Source organism: Leptonychotes weddellii, chromosome 7 (assembly GCF_054177405.1).
Source record: "Leptonychotes weddellii isolate Sample4059 chromosome 7, ASM5417740v2, whole genome shotgun sequence".
NCBI classification, from domain to species: domain Eukaryota; kingdom Metazoa; phylum Chordata; class Mammalia; order Carnivora; family Phocidae; genus Leptonychotes; species Leptonychotes weddellii.
The window spans coordinates 5,445,569-5,462,910 of record NC_138375.1 but is presented as its reverse complement, the minus strand read 5'-3'; the positions used below and the strand labels follow the sequence as shown (position 1 = coordinate 5,462,910).

The following is a 17,342-nucleotide window of genomic DNA, read 5'->3' as shown; positions in this document are numbered from 1 at the left end:
GGACACAGGTCTCATGAGCCCCAAATGGCATAGGTAAATATTCTGTCAGGCAAGTTCCTCCCCTCCTGCAAAGTCAGATTTCTGCGACTGGCCCTTAGGAAGTGCATCAGCATTGTGACGGTCCGTAGTTGTCATCTCAGCTTAGGGTTGACCAGGAGAGCAAATCAAGAAAAGACAGAATGAAGCTATTCTGCCTCGAAGGTTTATGGGAAAAGGCATCCCAGAGAGGACCAGGTCTCATTTAGACTGCATTGCATGAGCTCAACAATCAGGACAGCCTTTGGGAGGAGGTGGTGCGACCCTACTTTCATCCCAGATCTGATGACCACAACTGAACTGACCTGCTGCAAATGCATCTGTTCATTTCAACATGGGTAATCCAAAGGTGAGGGGACAGGGCAAGGAGAGGAAGCCAGAAGGGAGTAGGGCAAGGATGGGGAGCAAGGAGTGGGAGAAACTGTGAGGTGTAAGGAGTAGATAATCCCTAAATGGTCACGGGGGGTGCTCTGGAACCAAAGGTACTTGGATATATCTGGAAGCCCTTGGTTCTGGGAACTCACTGGATGTTTCTATTTTAGCCTCATCAGCTCCCACCTACTGTTAGCTGAGACTCCTGGACCATCCCTTCCACTACCTACCAGGATCAGCACCATCTTGCCTTAATGCCCTCCCTTTCCATCTGGTCAAAACCCTAGAGGCAGATCACTAAACACCAAACACTCTTAAATTCTGTATAAGACAAATTGCAAGTTAGAAAGATAAGGAAGATGAAAAGAAGAAAGAAATCAGGGAGGGAGCAAGGGAAGAAAGACTATAAACACTTTAGAATTACTCTTTATGTAATAGGAAAATGCCAACATCTGTTTTGACATATCTCTAGAACTGGCAGACTAATTTGCTTAGCAGTTTTCTCCCAGGAGTTGATGATATTTGAAACATTAGATGAAAACAGTGAAGCTGTGTTTTCCATAGTTTGACTCAATCACTAGAGTGGAAAAACGGTGAGATATTTAAATTCTAATGTATGGGCTTGTTTCATTTGACATATTTAACCAATAGTGCTAAGTATGCAATAGCTTATAATTTCTGAGTTGAGATTTTTTAATTATATAAATCATCAGGTTCTATAACATGTTGTATGGTTTAAAACATTTATGATAAAGTCTTAAAATACAACCACTTCATTTAATAACAAAAGTAACAGGGTCCCTGCATGGCTCAGTTAGTTAAATGTCCGACTCTTCAGCTCAGGTCATGATCTCAAGGTCTTGGGGTCGAGCCCTACATTGGGATGATCTGCGGGAAGTCTGCTTGAGATTCTCTCTCTTCCTCTCCCTCTACCCCTCCCCACCCAGCACTCTTGCTCTCTCTCGCTCTCTCTCTAAAATAAATAAATCTTTTATAAACAATAAAAGCAAAAGTAACTACAAACCCTTGGAAATGTCTCATAATGCCACCCTAGACCTGCATAGTATTTTACTTTGAGTTAGATATGGAAAAGTTCCCAACCCTGTATGTGTTCTGATGTGTAAATTGGGCCTAAAATCTCTCAAATTATTTCTTAGTATTTTGGTTGATCAGTTTAATATTTTAAACTTTTTAGAGGAAAAAGTATAGGGAAATCTTTCTTTGGGAACACAGATACAATCTCCCATACCCAGCAGCACATTTTCACACATTATCTTGTATCCGGGGAAGAGTTTGGATCATCACCATAAATTAGAAAAACAAAACAATTTATTGGTTTCTTGAGAAGAGTTCAGAAGCAGGTAGTGCCTTTTTAGGAGAAAAAATAAAAATAAAAAACAGAACAGCTAAAAGTCCCTGTACAATGAATGAGATAAAAGAATGATCCTTGAGTGGACTTCAGTCCTTTTGTGTTTGTTCCCCACCTGCCTCCATCAGGATGAAGAAAAAAGGAAGTCTGCTCCATTAAGATCCTTACAGCCACCCTTGCCAATTCTCCCTCCTATCCAGGCCACCTCCTTCTCTGAGAATCCACTATCTCCTTAGGTCCACCACTGTATTTTTTTTTTAGAACATTTTATTTATTTATTTGGCAGAGAGAGACACAGTGAGAGAGGGAGCACAAGCAGGGGGAGTGGGAAAGAGAGAAGCAGCTCCGACCACCACCCCCCCACCCCCCCACCCCCCGCCGAGCAGGGAGCCTGATGCCCTATCCCATGACCCTGGGATCACGACCCAAGCCAAAGGCAGACACTTAATGATTGAGCCACCCAGGCACCCCCACCACTGTATTTTATAGAAACCTCTTGAAAACCCCCATCCTCCAGAGATTGTTCCCTAAACCATTGTGCCTTTATAGAACCTCCAAGCTGAGCTGGGGGCTACTTTCTCAAGTGCCCTCTTCCCCGCATCTAGGAAGAAGAAGAAAAAGTTCCCTCCTCCTGGCTTCTGGAGAGCAGTTGCAGCAATATTGCACCATACCCTTTCCTACTTCTCCCTTGGGCATCCCGTGCCCCATGGTGATACGCTCTCTTCCTGGAGTGTTGCTGTAGGTGACTTCTCAATTCACTACCCCTCTCTTCTTTGAAGACTCTGACCTGGTTCAGTGTTCTGTCTCCACTTCTTCCTTTGTCAAGACCAGAGTCACTAGAGACTCCATGCTTCATCAATGACATGATATCAACCCCAGTGATATCTACCTCCAGATATTTATTGTCTTCAAATGGCATGGCCACTCCCCAGATGGTGTCATTATCTGGTATGGTTCCACCTTGAAAAGTCCAGCTCTGACATTCTGTGCTCTAACAATAGGCCCTTTTCTTGCCCTCTCCCCATGGACTACATACAGTTCACTGCCAACTTGCTACAATTGATTCCTTACATTCTCTAGACACTCATCCTCATGTAAGCTCATAGAAGCATGAACACCTGCTCTCAGCTCGCCTCTTCAAGTTCATCTCATGAAAGCTTTATAAATCAACCCCCCCACCCCACACCCCCCACCCACCCCCTGTAGAATCTCTGTCACCTGCTTTGTACATTCACTACTGAGGCTTGGTCAGGCCAAGTCCCCATTCCTGGGATGCTGAACTATGCTGGAGAGAAGTCAACAGCTGCTGACAGAGCCTTTCTAGACTCAGGTGCTCCTTTCATCTCTACCCTCAGGGCAGTTCCAGGGTCCCTTCTCTCATCCCGGGTTAGAGCACTTTCTAATTCCTCATATTGGTACTGCTTTTCTCCAAGAGTTCATACCTCCGTCACCCAAACCTTTTCACTGTAGATGTTCTTCCTGTACTTCATTTAAAGTAGGAGGCCATTAACTGTGAACTGCTTCAGTGTTAGTACACTTTTTGTCAAACTCTGCCTTGATTCTCCTTTCTCCCGTTCTCTTTAGAGTTTTAGAGGAAAGAATCTTCCTACTCGTTTCTGGGGCTTACCCCATCACATTAGAAGCCTCAGATTTAGGAAACCTTATGAACCCCAAGCACATACATAAATACAAAGATAGCCACACCTAGGCACATCCTAGAAAAATTGCTGAAAGCAAAAGAAAAAAGCATTCTATGTGGCTTCAGAATAATCAAAGTCTCAAGGTGAAAAACAGTGTATAAAGTTGTGCTCACTTGTTTGCATTTCCCTTGTCAGAAGAATTGTGGACTGCAAACACCTGGGTTTTGTTTTGTTTTGTTTTGCTTTTTGACTGTCCTTACCTCCAAATATGATGCTCTAACCCTATGAGATTTATAAAAGCTCTGAGCTGCTGCTTTTTGCCCAGCCTGTAAATTCCTTGCAACTTCTGAGTCAGCAAATGTCATAAAGAAAAGGGCACAAAGAATGTTGGACCCTTTTTGGTGTTTCTTCCTTCAGCCATCAGAGATCATTTGTTTAAAAGTGATCCGGGTCCCAGAAAGTTTGATAAAAAGCAGTTTATTGAAATAACTTTTCTGCCAAATATAAATTGGCAATAAAAACAATTTGATAGAAAGTGTAAACTATATATTCATTGATTTTCATACAAATAATAAATCATATTGTAATTTTGTCATCTTTTCCTAAACTTAAAGTGTTAACATTTTTATAGAATTCTTCACTTTTACTTTACAAATTAATTTTAGTCAATTATTCTTGTTCTATACCGTGTTAGAGAAAAATGTATGGGAATACCTAAAATCCAGCAATATAGGAAAAAGTCATAATAAAAGAAATATCTAGCAATTGGTAGATTTAATTAACAAATCAGATTAGATTTTCAAACTTTTATAATATAACTTTTCTTAGAATGAAACAAAGTATGTCTGTGTATAAATAGTGTGTAGGTGGATATTTAGTGCTTAAAAATCATGGGCTCCAATATCCAACAGTTAGGGTTATATCCCAGTTCAACACTGACTGAGTGGAATATCTGAGTTTCTATTTTATTTCTTTGTATAATCTCTACCTCTTGGTTTATATTCTCTATGTGACAAGACACTGTTCTCCTACTTTCCTTTAATTATCTTGACAGGTTTCTTCAGTTTTTAGAGCATCTTTACAATAGCTGATTTAGCCTTGGTCTAGTAAATCCAACATCTGAGCTTGCTCCAGAACAATTTCTGTTGATAGTTTTTTTTCCTACATATTAACTACCCATGCTTTCATGTTTCTTTGAATGTCTCAGAATTTTTTGTTGAAAACTAGACATTTCTAATTCTATAATGTGGCAACTCTAGAAATCAGATCCACATTCCCAAGAGGATTGTTGTAGTTGCCATTGGTTGTCACATGCATGTTTTCTTGGTGCTGTTTGTTTAGTGACTTTACTGGAAAGGTTCTGTTCATTCTGTATTCCCTGTCATCTGGCCACTGAAGTCTCTGCTCAGTTAGCTTAGTGGTCAGCTAATGATTGGACGGAGATGTCCTTAAATGCCATGAGTCCTAAGTTTTGCAAAGGGGCTCTGTGTGTGTGTGTTTAGGCACACCTTCAATGCTCAGCAGTTTATAACTCTGGCTTAGCTTTTACTTTCTGTTGGTGCAAAGTTCAAGATGAGCTAGAGGTGAGAGATTGGGGTTTTTTAGATCTTTCCTGAGCATGTGCACAGCACCGCACATGTTTGTGGTTTTCTAGATTCTTGGAAATATATCATAGCTCTTCAAAGTTCTCATAAACATCTCATTTTCTAGATTTTCTTTTTAATTTTTTTATCAGTCTCTTGATTATTCTGTCTGATAATACTGCCTTGGGAAGCTGTAATATTAAGCAATTGCTGCTGGTTCTGTTCAACAAACAGCATGGTGATAGAGATGTTCATACTGAGCAAGTTCTGAGTTAGGTTGAGTAAAGACAATGCTGAGAATGGAACTTTTCCAGGAAGCTTACAGACAGATTAAATAAAGAAAATTCTATAGGAGTGTGGGGTTTTTGTTTTGTTTTATTTTGTTTTGTTTTGTTTTTTAAGGTATTCTAACCCCATTCTGCTCCTTCTGGTGGCTACTAGACTGCAAGTTTTCACAGTTACCATGGTTGCAAGGTTATGGAGAGAGATGGGAATAGAGCAAGTTAAAATGCCCCAAAACTCACTGTTTCTACTGTGATTCAGTTACTTTTCTTTGGATTATTGCAAACCTTTTGTTTATTTCCAGCATATGAAAAGTTGATTTTTAACAATTTTTGACAGTGTTTTAATTGCTTTTATGGAGAAACAAATTTTTGGAGGTCTTCTTTCAGTTACTCCAGAATCGGCATTTTTCTCATACTTTTGTGTGCACAGGTTTTTTCCATCTGCTAAATGGGGATACCAACAGCACTTATTTCATAAGATTATCATAAAGATGAAATTATCTGGCACATGTAAAAGCGTGTACTCTGGGAACACATAAACACTCACTGAACATCAGCTATTATGATTATGGACAGAATCAAATATGGAAAGGATACACACGTAGTGGCAATAGTAATTATCTTTGTGTAGCTAGGATTGTGGATATAAATTTGTAGTCTTTTTACCTTTTTAAATTTTCTGGGCATTCCGTAATAAATATGCAATGCATTTGTAATAAAAAAAAAAAAAGAAAAATATAAATATATAACAGAGGTTCTGTCATTTTTTTAAATTTATATTTTTATCTCTAATATATTTTTTTAAAATATTTAAAGCAAATGATGATTCTTCTGCCTATATAGCAATTTTTAATGTGCTGGGAATAAAACATCACCTTCAATGATTTAAAATTCTTTGTTAATCACATTTCCTTTCCTGCACTTATTAAAAGATGTTTAGATAGGGATCAAGAATGTGTGGCCGGATTCCCATGAGAAGCAGAGAGTCACATATCACTTTATGTTGGTATCCTGGGGAAGGATACAGCCTCAGGCTATGACCATGTAAGCTCCTTAGGAGAAATGACTCAGTTCATGGGACCCTAGCTTCACCAAAGATCCCCACACTCTAAACACAGCTTGAAACATTGAATGGACAATATGGCCTTTCAGTCTATGGGTGTCTTGGCTGTAATCGGCATTATTAGATGGTGAAGTACCAGTGGGGGTATCCTCCTCCTCTAATTCCCCAGTTTTATGGACGTGTCTTTGGGTCATGGAAGTTCTGCACCATTTTGAGAAGGGAGATGGGTTGGGGGAGATGCCCAGAATAACCATAGTTGAAGATTATTTAACTGATTCAAAGATATAAAAGTGAGCTATTTCTTGCACATCTGAGTTAATGGACTCAATTGTGAGAGTTGTGGAGTCTTATATGATTATCCTTCTTACTGTACATTTAGATTAATTTCATGAAAAATTATCAAAAATGCATAAATTTGAAAAATAATTTTTGTTGCAGTTATAATGACTAGTACTAAGGAAAAAAACTAACTGTGACCAAGGGGAGATTCAATTTTGACCCCATCATTGCTTTGATCAAATTGTCACATCAAGCAACTTGCTGCCAACCAATCAGATTCAAATTAAAATATATCGAACTAAATTATGGGCCACTTGTTTCTCTATGTCACCACTCTTCCCAGTGTGCTCTTTCACCATTTTTTGCCTCCATCTTTTTCATGACCTCTTGATTTTCTATTTGCTACCCATTTATTTCTTACAAAAAAGGGAAAACATTGTTATATGCAACTGATGAATCACTAAATTCTATTTGACACTGATAAAAAAAAGAAATTCTTCAAAAGTTCAACACTTCATTACTTGGAGTTTGGGGGGGTTTTGGCATGTACACACACACACACACATACATATACACATATATACACACATGTGGCATTTTGGCATATATATATATATATACATATACATACATATATGCACAAATACATATAGATATATCTTTAATGACATCATGAATGCTGAAATACGGCCCTCACTAATAGAGTGGTTTTCCTGGGCCAGGCATCTTCTAGATGTGTTCGTGTTGACTGATAGTAGTTCACTCAAGAATAGCTTTCTTTGGTGGATATGTTTACTACCTCGATTGTGGTGATGGTTTCAAAGTATATGCATATGTCCAAAGTCATCTAATTGGATACATTAAAAATGTACAGTTTTTTTGTATATCAATTATACCTCAATAAAACTGTTTAAACTGTTTAAAAAGCAAAGCAAAAACCCTTTTTTATGCAAGGAAGAATGGAATACAGTGAGCTGAAGAGAAGGTGAGTAAAATATAATTTAGTAAATCAATCAATAACAGAACCAGATACTAACTCCTTGTAAATTAAAAACCTGATTGGCTTTCCTTGTCACACATTTCCTTTTGCCAATGGAAATGGTTTTTAAAATTGTTGAGGACGTCACAGAATCATCATGCAGCTGGTTGGCCCTGTCCAGGCACCCAGGCAAGAGGCCAAAGATATCTGAAGATCACACAAGAGCATGTTATGGGGTTTGGCCAGGAGGTCTTTCCCAGTCTCACTCTGGTGAATGCACTTCTTAATGGGAATCTTCAAGGAGCCATGGCTCCTTAGCACATCTAAGGACTTGGCACCCTTTGAAGCTATGCAAAAAAGGTGCACCATCAAATTGTTCCCTAAATGGTAGGATTTATTTCAATGCTTACAGACAAACTATTTACATAAAACGTAAGTACAAACAATATAATACAACTTATAATGCACATAATTAGGATTCTCTTATTTTTGCTCAGAACAATATTGGCAGAGACAGCAGGAAGGTTACTAAAGGAAGAATTTGAGAATGGTTAGCAATACTCCAGATCATTTTTTATGTTTTTTTTTTTTTAAGATGAATCAGTTTGGGTTATAGAAATTGGAAATTCGCTAAGAGCAGTGAGTGAGCACATTTTCACTTCTGCAATAATAGCTCATTATACCTTATAAACATGTTGTTGTCCTCAGAGTTGGGGCTTGGAATGGGTGTAAGCAGTTTCTGCCGACTGTTTGGGTAACTTCCCACTCCTTCTCAGAACTTCTGGAATTGATCCAGTGCAGCAGGTAATGAGCGCCCAGCCCAGGTGGCCTCAACTGGTGTCAAACTGACTTTTGAAAACAGTGTCTCCCATCGGTGTCATTAAACAACATTTTTACAGGTAGAACTGGACAGCTCTCAAAGGAGCATTTGAGACCAGTGAATTAAATTGGAAATTTATATTGCTCGTGTCTAACAAGATTTCAAGTGACTATCATAATTAAAATCATAAAGACTGCGAAAATGTATGGTGCGTCCAATGGCCCACTGAGGAAATACCCAGCAAAACACGAGAATTCCAACAGGAAAACCAAAATTACACTTTCTTATTCAAATGAAAGTGGAAATACTATCTCGTTGATTACAAGCTCCATTGCAATTAGTGATTTTTGAGAGACGTGAGGTCAGTAACTTCTTGCACTTTTACCAAGGTTTGAGGTTGACTTTCAAGAATGTCCAATGACAAAATAAAACAATTCCAAATAGGTTGATTTTGTATCACACAACATGCAACATGCTTTAACACAAAATTAGGAATTTAACATTTCATAATGTTTTCAGAAGTCACATCAAATGGTATAGCACAAACTTATTGTCATACACTTTTCAAGAATCCTACATTGGACCGAGTGTATGCATATTCTCTGCAGATGATGTCCTTTCGGTGGTGACTCTGGATGCTCTGACTGGAGGTTCAAAGTGTACTTCCCTACAAAGTGCAGAAGTTTGAGTCTGATGTTGGTTAACAATCACGGTATAGGCCAAAAGTAATCAACTCTAACAGGAAAAACATTAATGTTCTTAGTTAAAGCTGAGGATGACACTGTTGCAGACTTATGAAGCAGTTTGAAACTTACCTTTAAAAAAAATCAGGTGAGGGCGCCTGGGGTGGCTGTCAGTTAAGCGACTGCCTTCGGCTCAGGTCATGATCCTGGAGTCCCGGGATGGAGTCCCGCATTGGGCTCCCTGCTCGGTGGGGAATCTGCTTCTCCCTCTGACCCTCTCCCCTCTCATGTGCTCTCTTTCTCATTCTCTCTCTCTCAAATAAATAAATAAATAAAATCTTTAAGAAAAAAAAATCAGGTGATGTTCTAGGTGCTTCTCATGTGGCCAGTCACTGTATCTGTAGCATCTATCAGCTGCCGATGTCTGATTTCCCTGTATCTATGGGTTTTCCTGAAGAAGAAGAGTAACAAATCTTCTAATCCACCTAGGCATCACATTGCCATTCTACTATAGAACAAACACGACAGTGGAATGAGGTTCATTGGTTTGTTTGTTTGCTTTGTTTTGGAAAATGTAAAAATTAGAATGGAGTCAGATTCTGGAAGGCTGAGGCTGGGTTAACCTGAATTTTAAGTTGATTTTTATCTGGCACCACCTCCCCAGTGGAGTCTGATGGGGGTTGTGTCAGTGGTTTTCTATTTTCTTTTTCATAAGAGTAATTTTCTTTAAAGTATATCCAGTCAGTCATCTGCTTCTAATTGGAACCAATAATATCTATGTGTAATGATTAATCATCATCTTAAACAAGGTGCTGGCAACTTTTCATAGGAAATTAAACTATCAACAGTAGGGATGCTAATGTGATAGAGGATGGTTTGGATATTCCAGAATCTAGATCTCCCTCTCAGCTTGTGAGTCTATAATGTTGAGCCATTTCAAGCTTTTCTTGTTGTGGAGGATTAAATTAGCAGGAGTTAAGAAAGAAAGAAAGAAAGAAAGAAAGAAAGAAAGAAAGAAAGAAAGAAAGAAAGAAAAAGAAATAAAAAGAAGAGGGCGCCTGGGTGGCTCAGTTGGTTAAGCCTTTGGCTTGGGTCATGGTCCCGGAGTCCTGGGATAGAGTCCCACATCGGGCTCCCGGCTCGGTGGGGAGCCTGCTTCTCCCTCTGACCCTCTCCCCTCTCATGCTGTTTCTCTCCCTCTCTCTCTCAAATACATAAATAAAATCTTTAAAAAAAAAAAAAAGAAAGAGAAAGAAGAAAGAAAAAGAAAGAAAGAAAGAAAGAAAGAAAGAAAGAAAGAAAGAAAGAAAGAAAGAAGAAAACGAACATTTGAACTCCTGGTTTCTGATCACTGATTAAATTAAGAGAGGCGGAGCACAGTTTCTTGGCCAACCTACACTTAAGACATTTTCTACCGCTAGCAATGTGTAGTGAAAGTTCTACCACTTTTCTCCTCTCTGGTCTGAAAATGTACTTGACGGGCTAGCTTTATCTTGTCAACACAATAAAATAGGTTTATCTGAAGTAGATCTGATATCAACTTTTATCATGGGTAATAAGCCTGATTTTTTTCCAGTGGCAGAGCTAATATGATCTTTAGAAAAGACTATATGAAGTGACTTTTGCTAGGAACTGTACAATTGGTATCAAGCTCTGATTAGGTTTTTATGATGCTGTAAGTCACTTTGCAGTGTGAACTAGATTTTCAAAAGAGAGCAGGTCTTTATTCCTGATGTTTTAATGTCAAATTTCTTATCATTGACTACATTAAAATTGAGTAAAAGTTTTTTCCATCTGCTAAAAGAAATGTATAATTCATCTTTAATATAAGTCCATTTAAAAAAGAGTAAGAATACTGTCATTTTAAAAATCACTGTCAGAACTTAAGCATTGCAGAGAGGCAATCAGGCAGGAATAATGCATCTCATTTATTGTTTTTCAATATCCAAAAGAGAAAAGAAGCAAAAATTAGAGCAATATGTTTTCTCATCGCTTCTCGGCCTTTTGGCTAAGATCAAGTGTAGCAATATGTTTTCTTTGGTTTCATAGTTTTGAAACAAATAACCTGAATGCCTTGGTCCAGTATTTATTGAGTTACAAAACATCATTAACTCAATTATAAATCAATTACTACTAATTCTCTCAATGGGAGAAAACAAAAAAATAAATTCCTAAATGGTACCCATCTGCAAATATTATACCCTACATGGTGATGCATTGTGCAGTATTTAGTATTGCCTTTGGTGCATTTCTCAGGTGCAAATAAATATTATTTTATGTTCTCTCACTTCACAACCACTGATCAGAGAAGCCAAGGGAGTCAGAATGCCCTTCTAGGGTCTGTCATAGATAATTCACTGATGAATAATCAAATATTGGCCATGTCATGTCAATAGACATCGCCAAGCACACCATGAATGAATGGATGTACTGGGCATGACCAATGCAATCACCAAAAAAGAATAGCAAAGCGTTTGCAAATGAGTTGATTTAAGGGTGTCATTTGAATACTCTACTTATGTAGAAATTGATTATTGTAGCAATGAGACTATAGCATGAGCCCTCCATGTAGAGAATAGCTGCTTTGAGGCAAACAGAGTTCATTGTATCCATTCGTGACACCTTCTCTCTGCCTGTTATTTGCCCCAGAGCTGTCTTTTGATATAGAAATGCTGAATTCTCATATAATAGAGATATTTCAAAAATGCATGCACAAAAAACCCCAATGGAGTGTAAAAGGCATCCTGGGGCCAAAGAAAGTCTATGGCCATCAGCAAAGTCTATGCTGAAGCTGTTTTGACAGTGCTGAAGACATGTTCCCAATTTATTCTGAAAGTAGGAAAATGTCATAAAGAAGCATCAGGATACTTGTGAATTCAGACACTACCAAGACTGCACCTTCAGTGTGCATTAAGGGAGTGTTTATGCAAAATGATTAGCTGAGTGCAGACTAGATATATATTTAACATAAAATCTCCTCTGATCTTCCGTTAACCACTCATGTATCCTGTAGGTGGCCCTGGAGACACGGGATTCCCCTGCTGAGACTTTGTCCATAACTTGGAAGGTGGTCTGACCCACGGATTCTACCAAAACCTCCACTGGAAACACTCACCCTCCTGGGCTTTCAGTCCCACGACTCTCACCCATGTGCAGATATATAAGGAAATAAGGCCACCCTCGGCTGAAACTCTCGCTCTCTGGAGTCCCGGCATCGGACCCACAGAACTGTGTGTGCATCCTGGCTCCCAACTGGGACTGGCCCTCACGCTCAGCTTGGGAGCCACTGGGTCCCTATTTTCATAGTCCCCTACTATCTGAACTTTTCCCACCTTTGTTTCTCTTCTCTTTGGCATCATTCCACAAGTCCATGGGGCCAGACCCTGGTCCACCCCGAGCACGGGGCAGCCCCTTCCCAGGGACAGGGGCCTCTCCTGGGCAGGGATTCGAGTCCCCCCACCGTCCACTCCTCCACAGGTCCTGTGGCACCTCCACCCGCCCTGCACACACACAAGGAAGCACCGCTTGCCCTCAGGACGCACCCAAGCGGGCTTGCTGAATGTCCCCGCAGGAGTGGGGCACAGAGGCCTCCCTGAAGCAGCAGGGACATGGGCCTCCAGCGAGCTGGGCAACCCTGCGGGGAAGCGCCAACTCTGGTGGCTGTGAGGCTGCGTGGGGCAGAACGGCTCCCAAGTCACAGTCTCATTGCTCAGGGGTGACGAGCCCTCGGGCTCATGCCAGTTGCTGGTCCACAGCGTTCCTTGGGGAAAGCAGGGCAGTGTTCTCCTTCCTGTAAGATGCAGGCCTCTGCAGGCTAGGCACTCTGGATGGAGACTCGTCCCATCTGGAGAAAGGACCCTGAGCAGCCATGCAGCTGGAAATCACTTCCAAAGAATTTAATGTGAGCCGAAAGCCAGTTTTGTAATGAAAACCAGGCAAACTTCAACCGTATCCAGAAATAACCCTAGAGATTAAACTCTGATTAGTGTCATTCTATATTAATGTCATTTGATTTTTCCTTTAGCAGGATTAAATTGGTTGGGGTAGCTTAAAAGTATTACTCTCTAATTGTGCTTCTCATAGTAAAAAGATTGACAACAGGTGTGGGCGAGGATGCAGAGAAAGGGGACCCTCTTGCACTGCTGGTGGGAATGCAAACTGGTGAAGTCCCTCTGGAAAACAGTATGGAGGTTCCTCAAAAAGTTAAAAATAAAACTACTCTAGGATCAAGCATTTGCAGTACTAAGTATTTAACCAAAGAATACAAAAATGCTGATTCACAGGGACACCTGCACCCCAGTGTTTATAGAAGTACTATCAACATTAGCCAAACTATGGAAAGAGCCCAAATGTTCATCAGCTGATGAATGGATAAAGATGTGGCATATATATATGTGTGTATATATGTAATGGAATATTACTCAGCCATCAAAAAGAATGAAATATTGCCATTTGCAACTACATGGATAGAACTAGAGAGTTTTATGCTAAGTGAAATAAGTCAGAGAAAGATAAATACCATATGATTTCACTCATATATAGAATTTGAGGAACAAAACAAACAAGCAAAAGGGAAAAAAAAGAGAGTGAGAGAGAGAGACAAACCAAGAAACGGACTCTTAACTACAGAGAACACGCTGTTGTCACCAGAGTGGGGGATGGTGGAAATACATGATGGGGATTAAGGAGCGCACTTGTCATGTTGAAAAAAAATTACAAAGGAAGAGAGAAAAGAATGAAAAAGTCATAAAGACATGAAAGATGTGACAAGTGTCCCAGAAGTTTTTGGCAGGAATCCCAAATATTCCAGGCTAAAGAAGAAGAGCTGCTTTATGAAGGTCAGCTCAGTGGAAGTGGTGGGCACCAGCATTGAAAGCCCACCCGGGGCTCAAGTAACAACTAAGGGTGGGGAGGCAAGACACAGACCCCTGAGCAGCAAGTGTATGGGGATGGGAGAACAGAGACACTCCACAGGAGTGAAAATGCTTTGATTATAGCTAAAATTCTTCTAAAGCAATTGTTCTTCTGTTAAGGAATCCTTTTATTTGTTTATTATTTTTTTAAAGATTTTATTTATTATTTATTTATTTAAGAGAGAGAGAGAGAGAGTGTTTGTGGGGAGGGGCAGATGGAGAAGGAGAGAGAGAATCTCAAGCAGACTCCACACTGAGTGCGGAGCCTGACGAGGGGCTCAACCCCCTGACCCTGAGATCGCGACCTGAGCCAAAATCAAGAGTCAGCCGCCCATCCAACTGAGCCACCTGGGCGCCCCTAGAATCCTTTCAAAATATTACAACAGTGACATACCCCTACACACCCAATAAGACAGCTAAACTCCAAATAATGGACCGTAGCACTACTGGAAAGATTGTGGAACAATAGGGACTCCCATTCATTGCTGGTGGGAATGAGGTCCTGCAGCCACCTTGGAAGACACGGCAGCAGATTTCTACAAAGCTCCATGCAGCCTCATCGCATTATCCAGCAGTAGTCCTCCTAGGTTTTTCTCAACTGATTCTAAAACTTATGGCCACACAAAAACTGGCACCCAGAAATTTATAGCAGCTTTTTTCGTAATTACCAAAACCTGGAAGCTGTCAAGGTGTCCCGCAGTAGATGAATGGATAAGCACACTACGGTACATCCATACAATGGGGCATTTATTACTCAGCAATAAAAAGAAATGCTATCAAGCCTCACAAAGTTGGAGATGAGTATTTGATGAAAATTGCGTTAAGATTTCCCATTAACTCAGGCACCTGGGTGGCTCAGTCATTAAGCATCTGCCTTCGGCTCAGGTCGTGATCCCAGGACCCTGGGATCGAGCCCCACATCGGGCTCCCTGCTCCACGGGGAAGCCTGCTTCTCCCTCTGCCACTCCCCCTGCTGTGTTCCCTCTCTCGCTATGTCTCTTTCTGTCAAATGAATAAATAAAATCTTTAAAAAAATTTTAAAAATTTAAAAAAAAAAGATTTCCCAATAACTCTGAAGGTTCCTGTGCCCTGAGCGAGCCCCAAGGATCAGTGAAACACTTGCCCAAATGCTTGATATAACAGGGCCCTGCGGCCCTCCCGCTGGAATCAAGCTTAGACAAACCCCATTTTTATCATTCTGGAAATTCATTGGAAAGTTCTGGAGAACTCCGCAGTATCCTTTAGGCGTGGGTGTGCGGGTGCTCCCTGTGAAATGAGTTCATTCCTCTTCCTCGTACTGCGGGGGCTCCGTTCCCAGGGGCCGTGAGGAGCATGTTACTCAGGAGGATGCTTCACTCCCAGCCCCTCTGTCTGACTCCTGGGAGGAGCTGATGGCTTCTGGATCCTGCTCTCATCAGAGGCCCCGTGAGTAAACACGAACTGGTTGGAAGGAAGAGAAACGACATGGGTAGAACAGAGAGGCCCTCAAAACACTCCTTGAGTATTTTTTTAATCATCAAATGAAATAGAACATCAATATTTAGTTTACTTCGTTCAGGAGATTCCCCTCGCTCCTGAATGTGGCACCGGAGGTTGGACAGCCCTTGAAGCCTTTCCAAGGACCTTTCTTGCCGCTTGTGTGCTCACGATGGCTATACCGGCCACTCCTTGCTGGCCACTGGGCTTTATGCACGTCCACCCATTTAAACCTTACAGCAGTATGGAAGTTACTGTCTTAAATAGTGGTGTATCCATTGTAGAGGTGTAGAAACTGAGATACAGAGAAGCCAAATGAGTTACCCAGCACCACTCAGCTAATAGAAACGACGGTAGATTGTCTTGCTCTAAGCTTTGTGTTCTGAACCACCATTCAAATCCCGAGACCCCAGTTTAATGAGCATTTATGTGCCATAGGCTGATCAAGGAATTTTATACAAAGTATCTCATTTGATGCTTGCAGCAGTTCTGGAAGCCAGGTCCTATTATCTCCAATTTGTAGATGGAGAAATGGAGGCTCAGAGGGTGTGAGCAACTTTCTCAAGGTTATGCAGGTCAGTCAAGTCCAAAGTTAACGTCCCTTCCCCCACTTCTTCCGGGGAACTAGGAGGCCATCTACACAAATGTCTGGTTTAAAAACTCGTAGTTTAATTGACCATTGGGAAAAGAAATAACAAAATGCACCAGTCCACACCAGAAATGTGAAGCATCACCTTATAGTGTGCAAAGAACCTGCACTTGAAAGATTTGAATGTAGAGTTCAAAATAATGCAAACATAGTCTCAGGGCGCCATCTAGGGGACAGTCCCTGAAGTGACACCCTTTTCCTCGCCCCCAGCTGCATGCAGGCCTGCCTGCACAGAAGTGGCTCAATTTGGGGTTTAGACACATCTGGACATTGGACAACTGTCCAACACTGGGAAGGTCTTCGTTTCTTGCGTTTCCCTTGTTCTTTTAAAATCTATGCAACTAAGGCAACATGCCTTGGTTTCATGAGCAAAGCAAAACTAAACAGGGAGTTGATCATAAGGGGCAGGGGATCTTTACATTTCCCACCCTGGCACCCATGTCACTGGGCTCTGCCAACAGCCCCCGAGGTCCACCTGTCTTCCTCGCACACCTGGATTCAGGGGTTGCTGCCCATCCCTGACCTTGGTGGCCTCCACTGAGTCACATTTGTCTGGGTGCTGATGTGACTCATAGGGGGCTGGAGCTAGGGTTGCAGGGGTTCTGCAGGCAGCATGGGTCACTGTCACCGAGGCTGGAGATGCTCCACCCTGCAGTGATCACGTGGGCGACAGGATCAAAGCTAAGTTCTTCTTCCTTCTCTGCTTCCTCGTCCCGTCTTGTTCTTTTATTCCCTTATGTCCACCCTTCCCTCCCTGAACGATTCCATCCGCAGGTGCAGAACTAGGCAGATGTGTGCAGGTGCCCGAGACATGGGCCCCAGGGCTCTGCCGAGTCCATCCTGAGCCGAGGGAGCCAGAGGCCCGCAGGGAGCGCCACGACCTCACTTGGGTCTGCAGCAGAAGTGGGGTACCTTCACAGTCCCCACACCTTGACATCTCCCTCTAAGCTGCGCCCCTTTGGTGCTCCCAGATACCACGTTCTGGGGGCCCCTGAGAGATGGAGCTGCTTCTCCAGGCAAGAGGCCAGCATGCAGGGAGGCTGCCTCCTCCCGGGTTCGCTGTGAGCAGCAACCACTCACTCCTACCCCATTCCTGACGCAGGCTAGTGTTTGCAGCACCTGGGTCTGGGGATAATCCCGGCAGATGTTACTAGAATATTCCACAAGCATCACCTGCTACCCCACATCCACCTGTT

The 17,342-nt window shown here is 41.5% G+C and overlaps 1 pseudogene; it reads left to right on the top strand.

The window, feature by feature from the left end:
• Positions 1-11,096: 11,096 nt before the first annotated feature.
• On the top strand, positions 11,097-11,230 carry LOC115945116 (U2 spliceosomal RNA; annotated as a pseudogene).
• The last annotated feature ends 6,112 nt before the right edge of the window (positions 11,231-17,342 follow it).